At 44.2% G+C, this 18,866-nt stretch overlaps 1 protein-coding gene across 1 annotated transcript in view; it reads right to left on the bottom strand.

Annotated features, from left to right (window-relative positions):
* USP54 (ubiquitin specific peptidase 54) overlaps positions 1–18,866 on the bottom strand; it is a 1,304,502-nt gene that overhangs the window by 209,197 nt on the left and 1,076,439 nt on the right. The window lies entirely within an intron of this gene.

Genomic DNA, 18,866 nt, shown 5'->3' with positions numbered 1-18,866 from the left:
TCTGAAACTCGAAAACAAAAATTTCAGGAGTTGGCCAACCAGCACTTGCAAACTGCTGTTGCTTCAGGCACCGCACGGCAAGAATGATTGATGTAATGGCGTCGGCTGCATGCTTTATACCCCTAACTACCTGACGTCATGGAAGATGAGACAGCAACTGACGCAGGACCCAAGACTTTGATAATCAGGCCAACTGAGGGCTACCTGCAAGCAGATAACCCAAATGTAATGACTGCAACAGTGAAACATGAAGAACATCTCCACCTTCTCTTTTGGAAAGGAGGCCCTTTTGGTATTTATGTGCAGTTATGCCCTGAAGAATACTGTCTTCTGGCTTGGGCACAAGTTGGATTTCTATTCCTTGAGTGTGAGCCTCAGAATGGTTAGACAGTGTGAGGTGTAGTCCAGAGCCCTTTATATCTCCTCTTGGAAGTGGGCCTGAATCAGGTAGTTGTCTAAGTATGGGTAAGTATGGGATTCCTTGGTCCTGCAGTGGACTAGCATTGGTGCCAGATATTTTGTGAAAATTCTGAGTGTAATAGCTAAACAAAAGGGCAAAAGAGGTAAACTGATAATGGGGGCCTCCCTGCCACAAACCATAGATACAGCTTGTGACCTCTGTAAGTGGCAATGTGGTGGTAGGCACCCTTGAGGTAACAAAGAGAGCCTGAGCACCCTGGAGAAATACGGCCTGTAGTTTCAAAACTTTGGATTTTGGCACTTTTAGAAGTATGTTTAGTCTTGGGAGATCTAGACCAAGTCTCCAGGGCCTGCCCTTTCTTGGGATGACATGTAGTTGTGAATTAAACTTACTGTTTTCCAGACCATAGGGTGCAGCCTCTAGTGTGCCAATGAACATTACTTCTGTAATATGGGAACTAATAGTTTTTCCTGATCTGCTTGCACTGATGCATGAAGAATTCTTTGAGTTCAGTCTATATACTAAAGCTTGTAATCCCTAGCAATAATTTAGAAGTATCTGAGGTAATTCTTGACTATTGCTAGTAGAAGGTGGACAAGTGACCTTCCTTTCTTGATAATTAGATGGGGTAACCGGGTAGGGTTTTTGGGGACTGGGACGGGAGGAGGCTGGTGTCACAGGTGCTCCCTACTAAGAACTGCACCTTGAGGACACCCCTCCATCTCCTTTTGTCATCATGCTGCCATCTCTTTTGTGCCATCTTTCTATCTTTAGGCTGCATCCCTTTGTCTCGTCTCAGTAAGGTCCTTATTTGAAAGGATAATTCATATTATATATTTGGGAATCAGGGGGTGCAGCATACTCTTCACTGACTACATAGTCTTCCCTCTCTACTCTAGCTTTTTGAACACATATGCCTGGGCCCTGAACAGCAACTCCTTATAAAAAGCTGCATCAAGGAGTTGCACCTTAACCATGAGTGTCTTTAATTACTGACTCTGTCCATATAAAAGCTTTGAGGACCTGTCTTGTATTTCAAAATATGGATCTGGCAGATGAGTGTCCTGTATGCCAAAAATGTCAAAGTGTCATATTCAGCCAGCCTGAAGCTTTTTTGCAGCCCTGACTCATTTGCCATATTCAGATTAGACCATATCTACAATTATTCTTGTATCTTGAAACACTTGTCATGCTGTTGTGGCTCTTAGATGGTACTGGGATATACTGGTCAGGATATACGTGCGTCAAAAGAATGCAAGGAGGCCGTATGGCATTTGAGGATAGCTGGGGGTTTAGAGCTCTAGGAGGCCAGGGCCCAGGTTCAGACGACCCAGTGCCCTTTTCTGGGATGATGATACCTCATAAGTCTGCCAGAGGGTATCCCAAATGTCAGGTCCACTGGTGTTGAGTCACAGGTAAGGATGTTTTCATTGTTTTTATCACAGGACAAAACAGAAGACTTTTTGGGACAGACAGTCCACACACATTCTTCATCAGATATTGAAGTGTCTGGGTCTCTCAAAGGATTGGTTTCCTTTTTCCTTCTTGGTTTGAATTTCTGACACAGAGATAAAGAATAGCTGTTGAAGAACTTACTATAACCTTAGATGTCCTTCTGTTCCATGTTGCAGTATCCATGTAAGAGGGGGTAGAAGGGGGGACTGAATACTGTAACATGGAAAAGTGACATTTAAGGTTATGGTAAGTTCTTACACAACTGTACTATGTCCTTCTACTCTCATGCTGCAGTATTCATAGCTGTAAGAAGAGTACCAAAGCTTTAGGTCTTAGCCTGGGAGGTAGGTTGAGGGGCCTGGTCTATGAGACCCTGTAAAATTGACCTAGCAAACCCAGTTCTGGCTCTAGAGATTAAATCTAGCTTGCAGTGCTTGGTAAAAGTATGGACTGAGGACCAGGTGGCCACTTCCAGTATGGAAGCATAGTCTACCCCCCTAAAAAAGGCCGCTGAAGAAACAGCTGCCCTAATGGAATGAGCTCTCACATTGTCAGTTAAATCTTTTCCATGAAAGGAATAATAAGCAGAGATAGCTTTAGAAATCCATGATGATATAGTCTGTTTAGAGACTACCTTCCCCAAGGGCCTTGGGTGAAAGGAGACAAACAGCTGGTCAGACTTTCTAATGGATTTGGTCTTGTCCAGGTAATACCCAAGTTGTCTATGAACATCCAAGGAATGTAGAGTTCTTTCAGAGAAATTCTGAGGTTGAGGGAAGAAAACAGGAAGGTTAATGGTCTGATTCAAGGACAGCTCATTAACTACTTTAGGCATGAAGGAAGGATTAGTCCTGAGGGTGACCCTGTCCTTATGGAAGATTAGGTAAGGAGGAGTAGCCATCAGGGATTGGAATTCTGAGACCCTCCTGGTGGATGTGAGGGCTACCAGCAGTGCTGTTTTCCAAGTGCATAGCTTCATTGATGCTGAGTGAGCTGGTTCAAATGGAGGTAGTGTGAGTTTCTGAAGGACAAAATTGAGGTCCCATGAAGGAGGTATCTGTTTACGAGGGAGTCTGAAATGGAGGGCCCCTCTTAAGAATAGTTTTACCTCTAATCTGGGTGCCAAAGGAGATACCAAGGGAAGACAGATGGAAATGGCTGACAAGTGTACCTTAATGGAAGAGTAAGTCAGTCCTGAATGCAGAAGCTCACACAAGTAAGAATGGAGCATAGGAACAGGAATAAGAAAAGGATCCTGTTTTTTCTTTTGACACCACCTGGAGAATCTTTTCCATTTTGACACATAATTTCTCCTGGTACTAGATTTCTTGGCGTCCTGCAGGACATTGAGTATGTCCTCTGAATACAAGTGTCTGAAGGGGATCAGAACTCTCCATAGAGTGAGTCTGAGGTTGAGGACCGGAGGGTGTATGACAGACCCCCTGTCGTGTGAGTAGGTCAAATTGGTGGAGTAACCTGTGGTGATTGCCCTTAGCTAGTAGGTGAAGTAGGGGAAACCAGTGCTGTCTTGGCTAAAAGGTAGTCACCAGCAGGATTTTTGGTTTGTCCCTCTGAATCTTCAGAAGGATTTTTTTAATCAGTGTGAAGAGGGGAAAGGCATAAAGATACATCCCCACCCAAGAAAAAGATAAGGTGTTCACCTTCCAAGCCAGTGGAAGTGGATCCCTTGTGCAAAACAGAGACATTTGCCTGTTCTGGGAGGAAGCAAACAGATCTGCCTGAGGAATACCCCACTTGTGAATAATATCCAAAAACACCTCCCTGTGAAGCATCCATTCATGACAGGTTGCAGAGTTTCTGCTGAGAGTGTCTGCCATCACATTCTCTGCAGAAGGATTGTACACTGCTTGCAGGTGAATGTGCAGTTTTGCTGCTAGGGACCAAATCTGCATTGTCAAGCTGCAGAGCAGGTAGTTCCTTGTCCCCCCCCCCCACTTGTTGATGTACCACAGGACAGTCATATTGTCTGTGACTACTTTCATGGTACCTGGTAGGAGAATTTGGTGGAATGTTTGCAGTGCTAGAAGAAGGGCCCTCATCTCTTTCATAACGACGTGGTACCTTTGCCTGACGGAGGACCATTCTCCCTGAACTTTGTTTTGTTTGTTGTGGATTTGCAAAACTGTTCCTCAACCCAGGTCTGAAGCATCTGTGAAGATTTGTTGTAAGAGTGGAAGGATCTGCAAAGGTATACCCTGATTGAGGTGGATGCCTGCAATCCACCATTCCAGTTCTTTCTTCAGGCATGGAAGGAGAGGTAGGGGAATATCCAGAGAGTGGGAATGTTGGTTCCACCAACTCTTCAGCACCCACTGGAACTTCCTCATATGCAGCCTTCCTAAGGGGAGCATGGGTATCAAGGATGCAATGTGGCCTAGGACTCTCAGGAATTCCCTGGCAGATAAGGTTTGGAGAGAGAGAGAGAGATAGATAGAGAGAGAGAAAGTGTTTGGAGGTAATGGGTGATGGTTTCTACCTTCTAGCAAGGAATGAAAGCTGCCATCTGGTCTGTTTTTATCCTGCACCCTAAGAAAACCAGGTCTTGTGTGGGTGTCAGGTGAGACTTTTCCTGGTTTACAGTGAACCTTAGGTTATCCAGGGTTTTTGACACCATGCATAGGAGATGGTGAAGGGTGTGGCTATCCTGGTGAAGTATCAAGAGGTCGTCCAGGTATAGGTATATTTGAATGCCCTGCATTCTGCAGTGGGCAATAACTGGAGCTAGGTACTTTGTGAATACTCTGGGGGTTGTGGAAAGCCGAAATGGCAATGCAAACAATTGAAAATGCAATGAATCTACTGAAAATCGTACAAATTTCCTGTAGCTGGAGTGAACAGAAATATGAAGGTAGGCATCCTTCAGATCCAGGGATACCATGAAAGCTTTGCAGGGGATGAGAGGCAGGAGGTGATGCACGGTGAGCATTTTGAAGGTAGGTACCTTGAGGAAAAGACTGAGTACCAATAAATCCAGAATTGGTCTTCAAGGGCCATCTTTTCTTTGGATCAAAAGCATCCTCGATTAAAACCCCTTGTTTGCCTGGTCTAGAGGTACTCTTTCTATGGTGTCCTGAGCTAGGAGCTGATCCAGGATTGGGGGGAAAAGATGAATCTGATTTGGAGGGGGTTGGGGTATTTTCTGAAAGGGAGGAAGTGTCCACCAAGTCATAAAGTATCCTTTTTGAATGATGGAAAGGACCCAAGCCTCTGAGGTAATTTTCCACCAGGAGGGTAGGGAAAGGGTGAGGCGGAGGGACAGGGGAATGGAGGTGGGTAATGGGTTGAAGTCACATTGCAGGGGCTCTGTCCGGGTCAGGCTGCCTTCGAAAGGAAGTGGGAGTGGAAGAAGAAGATGGTCCAGGAGTGGAGTGTTTCCTAAGTTGTCTTCGTCCCTTAGCCTGTGGGGCAGCAGACTGAGGTGACTGCCTCCTAACAAAGGTGGTCCTTTGAGAATAATTCCTATGGTACCTAGGAATAGGGGAGTCTAGCAAATGTTTTAAGTTTTGTAACTCCTTGCCCTTTTCCTGTAGGGATTAAAGGAGTTCTGCAGAGGCTGCACCAAAAACGGCCTTGTTATCAAGTGGTGCATCCAGCAATTTGGATTGGACATCCATGGGAAGGGACTGAAGCCTCACCCAGGAATATCTTCTCAGGACTGGACCTGAGGCTGTGGATTTGGAAGATGTCTCTACCACATCATAACTGCACTTGGAGTGCCTGGTCACCTGGGAGGTGGAAGAGATTAGAGCGGAGAGTTGTGACTTAGCAAGAGAGTCTGAGACATCTGGTATAAGTGCAGAGGTTTTTGATAGGGTATCTAAAACAAACATAGCCATGTGTGTTTGATAATTTACGGCTGTGATGGCTAGAGTGGAGGAAGTATAGTCTTTCTTCCCTAGCCTATCCATAAAATTGCTGTCCTTGTCTGTGGGAAACTGAGAGGTGGAAGGCAGCTGTCTGGATGACTTATCTGCTGACACTGCTATGACAGCAGAGTCTGCAGGGGGGGTTCTTGAACAAGAACTGTGCACCCTGAAGAACTTTAAAAAATCTATCCAGAAATTTGGAAGCCGGGGGCTGAGAATCAGTGGCCTGGGATGCAGCCAGATAGGCATCATGAAAGGCTGGGAGCAGGGGAGGGACTGCAGATGGGGAGGGCTGGTCCATATGCAGTAATTCAAAGTATCTCTTTTTAGTTTCTGAAACATCTGAAGCCTGCCATTTGAAGTGTTCTCTCATAAGAGAGATGGTGTCCCCAAAGAATTCTTCCCCTGGAGATTCAGGACTAACAGTTTCCTCCTCCTCAGGGGTAATGAAGTCCTTGGGGGAGTCAAGCTGGGAACAATATGTAAGTGATTCATCAGAGGAAAAAATCCTTCCTCTGAATCATGTAAGGCCTGTACAGGAGTAGGGGCTGTTTATGGCACCTGAGACTGGAGAGCCTGGAAGACTCTAAAAAGATTTTGGGAAAAAGCTTCATATCCAGGAGCTGGTTCTGTTTCTCTATGTTTTAATTTCTGTTTCCTCTTTAGAGGAGTAGAAGGATGCATTGGTTTAGAAGCCAATGCCTGGGAGAATGGAAAGGTGGGAGAAGGCCCCTCTGACTCCTCAAGATGTGGTTCACCCTCGCCATCAGGAGCTGATGGCTGATCAACCTCAGCGGACGTGCTCTGCATTTACGATGAACCAGCTTCCACCCTGGTTCCAAGTTCTAGCTGTTAAACAGATGTCCGATGAGACCCTTGGCTAACATCTGCCTCAACAGTCTCACTGGACTCCTGAAGTGCAGCATGGGTATCAGGCCTAACTTTCTTGGCCTTCTTCTTAGGTGGCTTGTTGGAGGTACCTACCTCACCCTCCATGCCTAATGCCAGATGCTGGATTGTCTAGTTTTCTAAGTAAAATTTAAGGTAGCCAGATGGCTGCATAGTATTTTCGGTGCAAAGGACTTGCAGATGTCACAAGACGTATGGTTATGGCCTTCACCTAAACAGAATAGGCACTTATCATGCATGCCCTTATGTGGAATTTACCTTCCACAAGCATACTTCCCCTTCCTAGCTGACATGTACATTTGAAAAGCTATAAGAAAGGTAACAAAAAACCCAAAAAGGTACTTATCTGTATTGGATGGCCGAAACAAATGAGCGAACTGATTCCTGGAGGTGGAGTTCAGAGGTCTGTAGATCACTGCAGCAGAAAAGTTCTGAAGTGGGTACATGCAGACATCACTTTTATAGCTGATATCAGTTTATAGTTCTGACATGCAATGTTACATGTACCCCTGATCCTAAGACTTTGGTATACTGGCTAGATGTCCGATGCTGCAGGCAGCAACCTCCCTATAGTTATGAATACTGCAACATGAGAATAAAAGGACATCTGAGGTTATGCTGTAGACTTTGTAAAACCTAAAAGAAGCACTGAGCCAACACATTCCAATCTTCAGAGATAGGCAGTATGGTGGTAGTGGGGCCTGATGACCTGCAAGTTTGGTTTGGCAGAGGCCTTTGTCAGCAATGTCTAGGCCTTAGAGTGGTGGATGGCTGCCAGAGATCACCCAAGGTGGGGGGGGGGGTCCATGGGTTCTGAATTCCTGTGGGCTTCAATGCTTTGTACAATAATACCCAGGAGTACACCATTCTCCCTTTCATTAACTGTAAGTTGCCATTCAGGGGAAGACATCAAAATGGCATTTGCTGCTTGCTCCCTGGTTGGGCTTTTGGTTTGGTGGACATGCTGAAGGCCAAAGGCCTGGTGGTTTCCAAAGTAGTATCACCAAAGCCCTCAGCTACTACAGACATCAGGACTGGAGATTGCTGAAATGTCTTCATGGAACTGACAGCCTTGGACCTATGGTCCCCTCATGAATGACTGGATACCAGGGTTGCCCTGGAATTTTCATTTTGGTTTCCTCTTTCTGTTGCCTTATATATGAACAGGATTTCTGAGCTGCCAGCTTGTTGTGCCTCTGCAGACATACTGCATTTTTCTGAAATGGCCATGAGTGTATTCTTGGCCAGAAAAAGGGTTTACACCAAAATCTTTGCCAGATGACATACTCATTAATATTATGCTCTAGACTTAGATAGTAAACACACACCATAAAAAGGGGCAGGAGGCTGAGAATCAGGAGTCTGAGATACTGAGGAAAAGGCATTCAGTAAAGAAGCTAAAACTGGAGGGACAGCAGATGGCTAAGGAGACTCCATTTGTAAGAGCTCATACTATCTCTTTTGCACATCAGAAACTTGGGAGCAGTCCCACTTGAAATACTCCCTCATCTTAGCAATGGTATCCGTGATGAAATTTGGGTGGAATAGGCTAAATATTCCTCATCAGAGGAAACCTCTTCATTAGAAGAGTCCTGCTCCCTTCCCTCTTGTAAGGGGAAGATGTTCAAAGAGGAGTAGGAACAGAGACCCCCACAGGAGGATTCAGAGTCATAAGGGCATTAAATAAGCCCTAGGTGAAATTCTGCCACTCACTTTGAGGGACCCTAGAAGAAGAAGAAGAAGAAGAAGCATGCTTTGTCTTTGCCTTTTTTTTAATTGGATGGCTGCCTTATGAAAAGTGGAAATGCCCATCGTCAGCCTACACTCAACTGTTGGAACTTCCTCCCTCACCAGAATTTGAGGAAACCCCTGTCACAAAAGGAGCTATTGCCAGCCTAGCTATCTGGAATTTTGTAAATAATTATATGTCACTTGAGAATATTAATATGATTTATATAGAAGTGTGACAGAAGGAGATACAGCTAGCACAGCTATCTATAATTTTGTAAATAGTTAATGTCATTTGTGAATATCAGCAGGATGCAATTGCTTGTGTTACCACTATATTAGAAATGTATGCCATATTGTATAGACGTGTGCTGAAGAGATGTTTTATACACTATTGTAATTGTTTAGATGGATGTATTTTAAGAGGAGATTAACTTGCAAATCTTAAGAATACTGGAGAATGAAGTACTTTATTGTTGGCCCATAAACAAGAGATGTTATCTTTCAGTTTTAGTCAACAGGAGAAAGGATGTCTACACTAGGGGACTCAATGTGTTGCCTTGAAAGAGAGATTATTACTAGGCTGGAGATGTAGAAGTGTTTTATTGTTTTATGACTTTCAGGATCTGCAAACATCTGAAGGCTATGTATTTTCACAGGGAGATGCTAAATGCTAGTAGCAGTTTCTAGCAATATTTGTTTTTCAGCCTGGGAACTGAAGTTAGGTGACAAAAAGTGATGTCATGCTGCAAGTATCATAGCAGTATTAGTTGATATTAACTTAAGAACTCCCTGTGAGAGTAACTGGGCATTTTGTATCTGTCTTTGATCTGACAACAACAACAGCTAGAAGATCCATTCACCACACTTGCCTTGCTGTAATAGTAAGTTAACTAGGGTACAGTAATTTATTTATGTTCAGTAAGAAATATAGTAAAGATTAGTTTTGATGTTTTCTGTATTTATTTGAGACTGTCCTGCAATATTGTTTTAAATATTTCCTGTGATTTTGAATTCTGAAGTTACTGTGATGATCTAGAGTATTTTCTTGTTCTTTTATTATTTTTTATTAAATATATTTAAACCTTTCATTGTGGCTGATATTTGTGAGGCATATTTTAAGTTCTTAGAATACTTGCATATCTATTTGGTGACACTGTGTTGGCTAATCCTAATAGCCTTGCTCTTGGTCAAACTACCATTTGGTTTAATAGTAACATTACACTGTAAGATTGGACACCCTTTGCTAAAGGCCTTAAAGTAGCTGATAAGTAGTGACTGGTGGCAGCGAAAACTACCTTATAGTCTGGGCAAAAGGGGGCATAGCCACTAAACCTGTGCCAGCCTTTCCCAGGTGTGTGTGTGTGTGTGTGTGTGTGTGTGTGTGTGTGTGTGTGTGTGTGTATATGTGTGTGTTTTTGTGTGTTTGTGTATAAATCAAATCTCAAAGAGTGTGTGTGTCAGCTACTTGGGCAGGGACATGAAGCACTGGTTGGACAGAGATGGTCTGCAGGTCTTGGCTTGACCACTCAGCTGAGATTTCAAGTCTATAACTGTGCCAGTGGGGAGTCTTATTGGGGATCTGGAGAAATAAGGAAAAAAAACAGCCCCAGACTGACTGTGGTCTCTGTGTGCTCTTCAGGGAAATTGCACTTTACTGTGTGTATACTTGTCATCCTCCCAGTGTGTACGTACCCTACTGTTGCCAGTCGTGACGATTGAGGCTCCTTGATTACTGGGCCAGTGTTGGGGAGCCACACCCCTCTAGGCCCTTCAGTAATAATATGTCTTGGTTTCCCTTGACTATCTGAAATGGATGTCTGCAATGCCTCCGAGGATGTGCCCGTTATCGGATCCATGGCAGACTCCAAAGTGGTCCCAGCCAAAGAATCAGACCCCAGAACTGGGTGAACCACTGGGTTTTCATCAGCCTCGAGAGAGATGTCTGATGTAGGAAGTGCAGGGAAGAGTCTGAACTTGTTTTTTTTTTGGCCTTTCTCTGCAGTGAAGACTCAAAGTCAGGCCTAGACGTTCCCTCCACAGCATCTTTCACTAAATGTTTAAGACGTTGATTTTCCAAATAAATTGTGAGAGACGACAGACAACTACATAAAAATCTTAGGCACAAAGGCCTGACAAATACTGCAAGTTTTGTGATTGTGAGTAGGCCCTGAGCAAAACAAGCACTGCTTGTGATTAACTTTATGTAGAATTTGTCTCCCAGACTGGCACTTGCTTTTTCTGGATGACATGAAAAACCCACAGCAAAAGCAGCAGTAAATAAGAAAAAGAAAACCCCAACTGGGCTCTTATCCAAATGTCTTGATGCACCCGCAAATGACTCGGGTGAGGGACCAACAATCAAAAATGGTGTTTCTACTGGCAGCAGAAAAGTTCTGAGGATGGTACATGCAGACATCGCTCATATGCCCTACGTACGTGAGGAGCATACATGTGATGTACGGCATACCTTAGGTAATAAAAGGATATCCTGGTGTTTGCAAGCACATCTTTTGAATCTGTAGTCAGGGAATGGACATGCCCTGTACCACCACATTAGGCATTTGCTAACTTGCCATCAAAAAATAAATAGATAAAAAATAACAAAATACAATGCCAGCTATACACAATATCAGAAGAAAGGATCCTCAATGGGGTATTTACTTGCCCTGTTCTCTAGGTCTGGTCCAACCAAATTACAAAAGCTCTTTCTTCTGGCATTTATAAACATGGCAAGAAGGAAAGTACAGTTGTGTACACTTACCATAAATGTAGATGTTTGAGTGTATTCACTGTTGCAGTCATCACATTTGGGTTATCCTGCCAGGGGTAGCCCTCAGTCGGCCTGAATACCAGAGGATTAGTATTTCTGCGTCAGTTGCTGTTGCTCCAGGACTGATGTCAGGTCGTCAGTGGTATAAAATCAGGCAGACGATGCCATTACATCAGTTTTTTTTGCCCTAACTGTCAGGAGCCCCCAAATAGGGAGCTAGGTTATGGTGGAAGAACACCACCAGTAGAAAGTAAATGAAAAATCCCTGTGAGGAGAGAGAGAGAGAGAGAGAGTAAGAGACAAGGGGGATGGAAGGAGGGAAACCAGAACTGCAACAGTGAATACACTCGAACATCTACATTTATGGTAAGTGTATACAACTGTACTATGTTCTTCATGTTTCACTGTTGTAGTCATCACATTTGGGTTGATATCCAAAGCTGAAGAAAAGGGTGGAGGCAGTCAAGAAGACTGGGGTCTGGCTAGGATGCCCTGCAAGATTGCGGTGGCAAAGCCTGCCCTGGATTTGGAGAAGATAGGCAGGTGGTAATGCTTGGTGAAGGTATGAACAGATGTCCATGATGCACGCTTCAGGATGTCCCTTGTGGGGACCCCTCTGAAAAAAGCTACAGAGGTTGAGTTTGCCCTGGTGGAATGTGTCCTGACACCCTTTGGGGGTGGTTTCCTGTGCTGTTTGTAGCAAAAATGGATGCAGTTTGCTATCCATTTGGAGATTGTTTGGAAATGGCCTGCCCTCTGCCCCTGCTGTGAATCTGACTAGCAATTGATCAGTTTTTTTAAAAGATTTAGTCCTGTCCAGATAGAATCTGAGCTGTCTGTGCATACCTAGAGAGTGCAGAATCCTTTCCACCTTGTTTTGTGGGTTAGGGAAAAAGGTGGGCAAATGCATGGATTGGTTGAGAGCCACAATGGACACCACTTTAGGCATGAAGGATGGGTTAGTCCTAAGGGGAGACCATGTCAGCTTGGAAAATGATGAAGGGCTCTACAGCCATGAGTGCTTGTAGCTCTGATACTCTTCTAGCTGAAGTGATGACCAGAAAAGTACAGTTGTGTACCTACCATAAATGTAGATGTTCGAGTGTATTCACTGGTGCAGTCAGTACACTTGGGTTATCCTGCTGGCAGTCTACCCACAGTCAGCCTGAATTCCAAAGTCTTGGTCCAGCGTCGGTTGCTGTCACCTCTTCCCTGACGTCAGTGCGCCAGGGGTATAAAAGATGCAGCCGACACCATTTTTTCACTTTTTCTTGCCCCAGATGTCAGGTGCCCCCAAAAGGGTAGGCTAAAAATTATGCCAATAAAAAAGCATGCACTAAAATAAAACATTACCTTCATCTACAAGCAAATACACCACATAGGTTGTATAGAATAGAGAAGTACAGATATGTCCCAGCAAAGAAAGGGGGATGGTGGGTGGGTAACCTGGACTGCAACAGTGAATACACTTGAACATCTACATTTATGGTAGGTACACAACTGTACTATGCTCATCGTGTTTCACTGTTGCAGTCATTACACTTGGGTTGAATCCCAAAGCTGAGGTTGGGTAGCTGGGCCTAAATAGAATTAGGAGTGGCTATGAGGCCCTGCGGAACTGCAGTGGCAAAGCTTGCTCTGGATTTAGGGTAGAGAGGTAAGTGGCAGTGCTTGGTAAAAGTGTGCACTGAACTCCAATTTGCAGCCTCTAAAATGTCTTTGGTTGGTACTCCTCTGAGGAACGCTGCTGAAGTGGCTGCTGCTCTGGTTGAATGTGGCCTAATGCCCTTAGGCACTGATTTGCCATGTTGTTAATAGCAGAAACAAATGCAGTGACCTATCCATTTTGAAATAGTCTGCTTAGAGAAAACTTTTCCTTGTGATCCGGCAGCATATGCCACTAAGAGCTGCTCAGTCTTTCTGAAAGCTTTAGTTCTGTCCAAGTAGAAGCATAGTTGCCTGTGTATGTCCAAAGAATGTAGGAGTTTCTCACCCTTATTCTGTGGGTTTGGATAAAGAGTAGGCAAATGAATGGTTTGGTTAAGGGCCACACTGGACACTACCTTAGGCATAAATGTCGGGTTCGTCCTCAGAGAAACCCTGTCTGGATGGAAAATGATAAAAGGTTCCACAGCCATGAGTGCCTGTAACTCTGAGACTCGTCTTGCAGAGGTTATTGCTAGGAGCAGAGCTGTTTTCCATGATAAAAACTTTATCTCAGCTGAATTGGCTGGATCAAATGGCGGCAGTGTGAGTTTTTCCAAGACATAGTTGAGGTCCCATGCAGGTATTAGTGCTCTCTTTGGGGGTCTTAAATATTTGGCCCCTCTGAGGTACTGCCTTAGCAATGGATGAGAAAAAAGAGGTGGTTCCATATTGTAATGAGCTGAAATGGCAGAGGCATGGATTTTAATTGATGAAAAGGATAGGCCTTTGTCCAGCATCTCAGTTAGGTATTGCAAAATCTGAGGAATATTTGGTACCACCATGTTAATTCCTTGTGCCTGATTCCAAACGCAGAATCTCTTCCATTTTTCTGCATAAGATTTTCTGGTACTGGGCCTCCTGGCCTCCAAAATAACATCCATCACTGCTTTAGAGAGAGGTGTGTTCTGAATGGCTACATTATCCGCCATGCTGCCAGATTTAAGGTCCTGAGTTGGCTGTGCATGACCCGATTGTTTTGTTGGGTCAGTAAGTGAGGAATTGGAGGTAATGTCCAGGCTGGGCCTTGAGACAAGCTCTTTAGGATTGGGTACCAGTGCTGGTGGGGCCAGTCTGGGGCAATCAGAATCATTTTTGGCTTCTCTTGTCTGACCTTTAGGAGTACCTTGGGGAGGAGAGGCAGAGGAGGAAAGGCATAAACTGTTAGGGTTTCCCAGCTGAATGATAGAGCATCCACTTTCCATGCTTGCTTGTGATAAGTCCTTGTGCAGAACCTCTGTAGTTGGCAGTTGTGGGGGAGGCAAATAGATCTATGTCTGGGCATCCCCATTCCTTTGTTATCATGCTGAAGACTTGTGGATCCAGTTTCCACTCGTGGGGATCCGTGAGGTTTCTGCTTATTTCATCTGCCAGAGTATTTATCTTTCCTGGCAGGAATTGTGCATGCAGGTGTAATGCTGTGTCCCACAAAGTCATGGCTTGTCTGCAGAGGGGGTAGGAATGTGTGCCTCCCTGCTTGTTTATGTACCACATGACTGTAGTATTGTCCGTCCTTATCAGTAATTGTCCTGGATGAAGTAGATCCTTGAAAGCTGTCAGGGCATTCTGAACAGCTAGCATCTCTATTTGATTGATATGAAGATGCATTTGGCTTGTGGGCCATGTGCCCTGAATACATTTTCCTGCCATGTGGGCTCCCCAGGCATAATCTGATGCATCTGTTGTTATTGACTGTCTGGCTGTGGGTTAGTTGAATGGTTGTCCCTTGTTGTGGTGACAGGCCTGTGCCCACCATCAAAACTCCTGTTGCAAAGGAAGGAGGGTAATTAATGTTTCCAGGCTGTGGCAATGTTGAGTCCAAACGCTTTTTAGATAACATTATAGTTTCCTCATATGCAGTCTGGCATATGGAATTAGTAGAATGCAGGATGCCATGAAGCCCAAAGCCTGCAGAATTTTTCTTGCAGATAACTGGGTCTTTGTTGCCAACATTTTGAAGTAAGAAGTTAGTTGCCTTTGTTTGGCATGAGATAAGCCATCTGGGCAATTGTATTTAAGCTTGCACCCAGGAATATTATCTCTTGAGAGGGTACTAGTTTTGATTTCTTTTCGTTTACTGTGTACCCTAGGCAAATTAATAATCTTTTTACAAATGCCAGATGTTTTAGTAAAATGTCCTTGTTCTCTGCTTGAATAAGGCAGTCATCCAAATAAGGATATATATGAATTCCTCTTTGTCTGCAAAATGCAATAACTGGTGCCAGGCATTTTGTGAAGACCCGGAGTGCAGTAGATAAGCCAAAGGGCAGTGTAGGGAATTGGTAGTTCATTGAGCCAGCTATGAATCTGAGGTATCTTCTGCAAGATTGTCTGATTGGTACATGCAGGTATGCCTCTTTTAGGTCCAAAGATACAAGCAAAGCCTTTTTGCCCAGCATGGGCTGAAGCTGCTTCAGAGTCAACATTTTGAATTTTGGAACGTCCAGAAAAGTATTTAGAATAGACAGGTCCAGTATTGGTCTCCAGGCTTTGCCCTTTCTGGGTACCAAGAAAAGTCTTGAGTAAAATCCTTGTCCCTGCTCTTGCTGTGGTACTTGCTAAATGGCCCTTGTCCATGAGGGATGAAACTTGTTTTTGTGCCTCTGCCCATTGATTGTGTGGCAGGTCTGGCATACCTTTTGCCCTTGGCAGGGTGTGAAAGTGGAACTTGTAGCCCTGCGACACTATATTCAAGATCCATTTGTCCTGGGTGATCCTGTGCCAATTCTGAGAAAAAAGTGCTAGTTTCCCCCCCAAGGGGGCTGCCAAAGAATAAGTGCTTTGTGCTGGCAGAGGAAAGTCATTGGGACTGTTTCCTGTATGGCTGTGATTTGTCTTCTCTGCTTTTGGAGGTAGAAGTGCCCCACTGTTTAGGCCTGTATGAGCCCTGGGGCTGGGGTCTGCCTCTGGGGCATCTGTACCTGCCTCTTTGTGGCCTGTCTGACACTGGAAAGGACCAATTCTTTGTAGGCCAGTTCCTGCTAAATCTGGGTGGCTGTACCTGTAAGAAATCATTTACTGTTTGCATAGATTTCGCTTTGTTCTCCATTTTCTTCAACACCTCCTCTGCTTTAACGCCAAATAAAGTATCATGCTGTAATGGAGCATCTAATAATTTTGCTTTAACATGATCAGACAGATTCTGTTCCTTTAACCAAGCATGCCTCCTAATGACAGAACCAATAACTGCGGCCCTGCAAGAGGCCTCCAGAGAATCAAAACCACATTGCAATGTATGCTTTCCCACTTGTTCAGTTGCATGCAATAAATCCTGCATTTCCTTATTTTCTGCACAATCAGAATTAGTCAACATTTTCTGTTTAAGCAGTGACATTAAGTATTGCTGATATTTAAGTATATGAAATTGACAGTTTAATACCCTCACAGCCAAAGTAGCAGAAGTGTAAACCTTTTTCCCCCATCTGTCTAGTCCCCTTGAATCCCTATCAGACGGAATAGGATTTTTTACAGTGGAAGCCTTGACCCCTTTGGGACCCTGAGAAATGGTTTCTGGGTCAGCAGCAGGGTTTTTATAAAGAAATTTATGTGAATCCGGAACCCTGTAGTATCTGTCTGGTTTAACAGGGGCAGGGAGTAAAGAGTCAGGAGAAAAGCCGGACTCTGAAAATACATCATCTGCAATGTCTAACACAGGGGAAATAGCAAGAGGCCTGTGATGAGGTAGTAGAAGGAAATCTCTAAGCCTTTTCTTAGATTCTGAGTAGTCTTGGCTCTCCCAGTGGAAGTGCTCCCTCATGGTATGCAGGGTTTCCTCAAAAGAATAATCCTCAGGAGGAGAGACTGAAGAGATAGATTCTTCAGCATCAGAATCCTTATAGGGAGGAAGAGAGTATTTCTGCTCAGAGGAGGATTCAGACGAAATGGAAATCTGATCTGAAGATTCATATTCTGTCTCTTGCCTAGGCCTCTTATCAGGAGACGGATGGGAACCCCTGATCAAATTAATTAGGTCTTCAGCCATTTTGAGCATCTGTTTTTTAGGCATGGAAGTCTGTCCAGGAGAAAGCTGTACTTGTTTCTTTGTCTTTAGAGCTGCTTTAGTCTTTGCCTTTGAAGCTGTGGTTGGCTTAACATATAACTGTGTTGGTCTGAAAACACCCTCAGAAGCCGATGCCTGCTCAGCGGCTCCGGACACATCTGAGGGGATAGTTTCCGAGTGTCCAATACCTTGAGTATCCAGAGGCCTAGTTGGCTCCATGTGGGAGTCGGCAACGGCCTGTGGCTCTGAGGCAGTGGGCGTCAGGAGCTGCGAAAGTGCCTCACTAAGAACCGGTGACTGGCTTAGCAGTAGCCTCATCGTTGGTTTTGGACCGCGGATGCCTGTCCTTTTCTTTTTCCTTGCACTTTTTGTAAACTTCGGTTGTTGGCTGTTCCGCTGGCATTATATAATTAAATCTTTGGCCAAAGTAATGAAATGCAAAATCGAACCGACGCTTGATAGTGTGTTGGTTGAATCTAGCACAAAACCGAAAGCTAGCAATGTTGTGATCAGGGCCTAGGCAAGGAATACAGTAAGAGTGAAAATCCTGATGAAGAATTTGCTTCCCACAAGAAATACAATTGTTAACTTTTTCTGACATCGGTTTGGAGCAAGAAAAAAGTTTCCCCAACGGGGTACTTAGCTTTAATGAAGACTTCGGTTCTGAAATTCAGCTTTGAAAAACTCCGGAGTCGACCGACCAGCACTTGCGAACTGATTTTGCTTTGGGCACCGTGCGGCAAGAAAGACTGAAGAAAATGGCTTCGGCTGCATCTTTTATACCCCTGGTGCACTGATGTCAGGGAAGAGGTGACAGCAACCGACGCCGGGCCTAGACTTTGGAATTCTGTCCGACTGCAGGTAGCCTGCCAGCAGGATAACCCAAGAGTAATGCCTGCAACAGTGAAACACGATGAACATCCATGGAGCTGGGGTACTGGCAGAGAACTATGGGAGTCGACACATTATGGGAAATACAGAGACAGCACAAGCAGGCAGTGGAAAATGACTTAAGAAAAAGAGCAAAGGGAGCAAAGGGAAAATAATGAAACTCATATGCAAAACAAAAGAGGCAATAAAGAAAAAGTACAATATAAGAGAAAGGAAGAAGGGCAATAAACTGGGAAATACAATATGCAGAGCTAGGAAGTACACAATTCTTAGGAAGATTAGAGAAGCTGAAATAAGAATTGACAAGAGATTAGTAGAGGGACTAAAGAAAGGGGAACAATTTTTACAGTATTCTGTAGACAGGAAGACAGATTTTCTTATGCCAATTAGTAGGCAAAGAGACCTAACGGAGGATGGGCAGCAAGTAGAAGTACTAAGCAACTTCTTCATCACATGCTACAGGAAAAAACAAGGGTAAGACGCAGGAGGGATTGAAGCATGGGCAGATGTTGGAACAGATTCCATGCATGTGTTACAGGAACTAGACAAGTTGAAGGAAGTTGAGACCCTGGGGCAGGATGGGATGTCACCTAAAATTCTGAGGCATCAGACTAGGGTACAAGTAAAAAGGTCTAAAAAGCTGTTTAACAAAAGATCACTGGCTAGTGCTTGAAACTGCAAACCGTCAGCATACCTTAGTGGCAATGTGACGTAATGGAAAAAAGTTCCCGGGGAAAGCCTGGCTGCATTTCTGGACTATCATAAGTGGCACAACATAAGTCAGAATAGGTTCCATCCCAAAGTGAATCTTCAGCTCATCTCAATCCAGTTCTGTGGCATGATCAAGGAACAAATGGATAATGGCTTCTCAGTGGATGTAGTTTATCTGAATTTCTAGAAGTTGCTCAGTTTTGTCACTCATAAAAATCTACTGGATAAGCCAATAGGACTAGAGGTTGAAACAGGCATAGTTTCATAAGTACAGAGGTGGATAAAAGGAAGAAACTTGGTGGTAACAAGTGGCATCCTGCAGAGGTGGTAATGGGGGTTGTGCTGTTCAGTACATTCTCCGACATAAAGCAGGGAAATAAGAATGAG

Source organism: Protopterus annectens, chromosome 14.part0 (genome assembly GCF_019279795.1).
Source record: "Protopterus annectens isolate FY-2018-M chromosome 14.part0, PAN1.0, whole genome shotgun sequence".
NCBI classification, from domain to species: domain Eukaryota; kingdom Metazoa; phylum Chordata; order Ceratodontiformes; family Protopteridae; genus Protopterus; species Protopterus annectens.
Note: the sequence above shows the minus strand (reverse complement) of the source record. Positions and strands in the feature narration are given on the sequence as shown.